A 3891-nucleotide genomic window follows, 5' to 3' on the forward strand; every position below is an offset into this window, starting at 1 on the left:
TCTGTGCTTGACTGGGCCTGACCCTCCTCTCCCAGGGCCCAGTTCTGTGTGATATCTGTATATATTGCATTTTGTTGATTTTAATAGAAAACAAAGCGTTATTTTCTCTTTCTTTCCCTCCTTTTTTTTTTTTTTTTTTTTTTTCTTTTGGTAAGGATTTTTTCCCCCTTTATAAGTTTTTGTTTCTATATGGGAGGAGGGGAGGGAGCCTCTGGGTCACCTGGAATGAGGGGCCTCCCCTAAACACACCACCCACCTCTCTGCTTTCAGTTCCAAATCCAAGAGAAGTGATGGGAGTAGAGGTAGCCGAGGAGTCTGAGCTGAAATGGGGCATGTGGAGCAGGGACCCCAGAGTTCCCAGATTTTCTCAGCTACTCTCCCCGACAGGAGTTGCCCCTCCTAAGTGGGAATTTTCACTCTTTTGTTGTCAGGTTGTTTGGGGGGCAGGGATGGTGCTGCTGGGAAAGAGGTCGGCTCTGGGATTGGGCCAGTCCCTTGGGCAAGACTCTTACGAGAGGCTAGAGCAACTTGCGGTGGCATCTCCTATGGCTTTTCCTAGAGTAATGGGAACGAGGGTCCCTATGGTGATATCAAGTACTTTCTGGGGTACTTCTGGATGCTCCTTATAATGTCACAGGAAGCAGTTCCCCAGAGGTCACCTCCTATGATGATAAGAGAGACAGTATGTCCTATGATATCTCAATGAGCCCTTCCTTAAAGGCCACTTCCGCGATATCATGGGGGCATGTACTTCCTGTGGTGCCTCCAAGTTACTTCCTGTGACGTCACTGGGATGAAACATGCACTTCCTGTATTGGGCAGTAGCCAGTCCCTGACCCTCCTTCTGTACCCACACCCACCTTTGGTGGGTGTTGGCCTTGGGGTCTTCTTAGTCAGAGAATAAGGGGTGGGGCTTGGATCCAACTGGGAGGACTCTAAGAGAAAAAAAAACAGTACTGTCAGGGTCATCTCCATCCGAACACATGAAGTCTGTGAACTTGGCAGGGAGGGGTGGGAGATGGAGCTAGTGAAAACTACTGTCAAAGACCCCTCATTCCCACCCCCGCCTTTTATGTGCATGCCTGTGTCTGTGTGGCTTTGTTGCATTGAATCTGGTGAGCCAAATGTGTGGTGGCTCTGTCAGGCCAGTGTGGCCCAGTGTAGAGTTCAGTGAGCCATAGTAGGGTCCTTCAGCCAGAATGCTTTGTGTGGTCTGCTGGATTGGATTGGCTTGGTGGCTTTCAGCAAGCTGGCAAACTTTGGTAATGTCTGATGGATTAGAATGCTTTGGTGTTGCTCACCATGGGCTCTGAGGATCTAGAACGTTCTGATGGAGTCTGACAAGCCAGGCAGCCCTGAGAGTTGCTTTGGGAGTGGTTCCCTGAGCACTGAGGTGGGATCATCTCTAAGGCCTGTTGGTGGACTGAAATTTCAGAATCTGACAACCTTATAGACTAGGATAGCTGAGACCCACCTCTGTCCCCTCTGTCTCCCCCTCCCCCTTGGAGACCACCTCCACTCCCTCCAACCCAAAGCAGGGCCCCCAGTGCCCTAGTTCCATCATCAGCATCTCTGGGGGAGGGGCACCCCATGCCCACCCTCTCCCCCATTTGTCCTCCTCCTAGGTCTTCCAGACCCTTCTTGTCTCCATGTCTTTGGAGGAATCTGGCCTCCTCATCTCTCTCCCAAAAAAGGAGGGAAGAAAAGCCACAGAGACAATTCCCACTCCTAAAGCCTGGGAGACCCCTGCCCCTCACTAAAGAGCCACCCCCAAATCTAAATGTGAAAATCCCTAGAAAGCAATAGCCTTCGAGGTACCTTGCACTGAATTTCCCACCCCAGCCCTTCCACCTGATGGGAGGCTGTAGCTTGGGTACTGGGGTGACTTTCCATGCCCTCACCATCTCCAGGGTGGGGGACAGGCCCCATTTCTTTGTCCTCCATCCCCCACCTCCCATTGCTGCTGCCCCCACCCCTAATCTCCAGACTGAACCCAGATGGAGATCTGAGTGCCAAAACAATTCTTGATGAAATTTTGTACATATCTTCTACAGTTGAGGACTCTTGGGGTTGGAGGTGGGGGCGGCTCTGTGGGCCATTGCTCCCCCTCCACCTCACAAGACCTTACAGTATTTCACAGCATCTCCACCCGTACATGGGTATTATAGTATCTAGCTGGAATATCCCCCTACGACCCCCCAGGCCCCCATGAAGAGGGGAAGGAGCCAAGGAGAGGTGAAGTAAGGTCTGGGAGTGGGGAGATGGGATATGAAAATGCTCATTTGCATATCATTTGCATCCTCCGCTTGGCAGCCGCTTTGCTTTCTGTAAACCCATTCGCTGGAGTCTGGGTCCCAATCAGCCGGGTCCAGTACTCCTCTCACACAGACACGTCCCTGGAGGCTGGGCCTCCTGAAAAGTGTTCCCTTAGGTGTCTGTGTGATGACCCCCTCCTTATTCACATTTCTCGGGGACCCCTTACCCCGCCAGCCAGGGCTATCCGAAAAGTAGTTTGCTAGCTCAGTGAGCTAGTTCACTCACCATGTTGGTGAGTGGGGAGCCGCACACCTTTCCCCAATTTACCCTGGGAAACTAACTCCACCATCTTCACCATCCCTTGAAAGTCCCTTCTGCAGTCTTTTGTGCTGCAGCTTGTCCAGAAGGGATACAGATGTAGGGCCAGGGATGGGAATTGTTGAAAAACCCACTGCCTCTTTCTTTTCTTTTTTTTTTTTCTTTTTTCCTTTCCCTCTTTCCCTGTTAGCCAGTCAGATCTCTGAGTCTCTGAGTGGCTTGCTTGCACCCTGCTCTTCAGCACCAGTAGGTGCTTAATAAGCGCTTGCTGTACTGAACTGTCTCCCTGTTTCTTCTCATTCTCCCTCCAGTTTCCAATGCCTTCCCGCACTTTCCTCTCTCTTTCTCTGGCTTCCCTGTGGCTCCCGTTGTTATCTGTCCTGTCTCTATCTTTGTCTGTGTCTGTCTTCCTCCTCTCCTCAACTCTCTCTCCCCATTTCCCCATTAAAAAAGAAAAAGAAAAAAAAAAGTGCCAAACTTCCTTGTAACTGAGCCGCTCCGGGGGGAGAGGACCTTGGACAGAGGGGAGGAAACGGGACCATCTCTCTTTGAGGAGGCACCTAACAGGTATTGAAAAAGTCTGTAGACACTGAGCTAAATTGGGTCCTCCTTCCTCATCCCTCCCGCCCTGAGTTTTTCTTAGAATCTTTGTAAGAAAAAAAAAAAAAGACAGAAAAAAATTCTCCCTTTCCCCTACCCTTTTGGGTCCCCCCAAATTCCACCAGCCGGGGAGAACCCCACTTGCCTCCTTCGGGGCAAATCTATAGAAATTGGGGAGGGGGAGGAAATCTCAACCTCTCCTCTGCTGGCCTAAGGGGCAATACCAACTGGATGTGAGAGAAGGACCTCAAAGCACTTATAAGAAGGGGTTCAATGTGCCAAATTCACCTCCTTCATCCCCTGTCTTAGGGAGCTCTGAGCCAACCTGCCCAGCCACCTTCTTCTGCCCTGTCCCAGCCATCTCTACATAGGCAAGGAGGCTTCACTGCAATAATTAGTAGGGGCAGGGATCAGAAGGCAATGATTTTGCCATCTTTATCTGCCCCATGCCTGCCCTGGACTCGTAGGTGGGAATTATGGGTATCCCAAATGGAGCTTATAGATGGTTGAGGACCTGTACTTGGAACAGTATGGTACCACTTTTCTCTGAGTGGTATTTCTTCTCCCCCCTTGACCCCAAATCCCTCAATATCCCCTTGTTCTGTTTCTCCTGCCTATTCCTCCATCCCACACCCTCCTTCTTAACTTTGTTTCTGTTTGGTGGCCAACTGTTGAGAAAATGAGAGGCGTTCCCCTGCACTGACTATTGCTGTTTGA

This window comes from Cynocephalus volans, chromosome 10, assembly GCF_027409185.1.
Source record: "Cynocephalus volans isolate mCynVol1 chromosome 10, mCynVol1.pri, whole genome shotgun sequence".
In the NCBI taxonomy this organism is placed as follows: domain Eukaryota; kingdom Metazoa; phylum Chordata; class Mammalia; order Dermoptera; family Cynocephalidae; genus Cynocephalus; species Cynocephalus volans.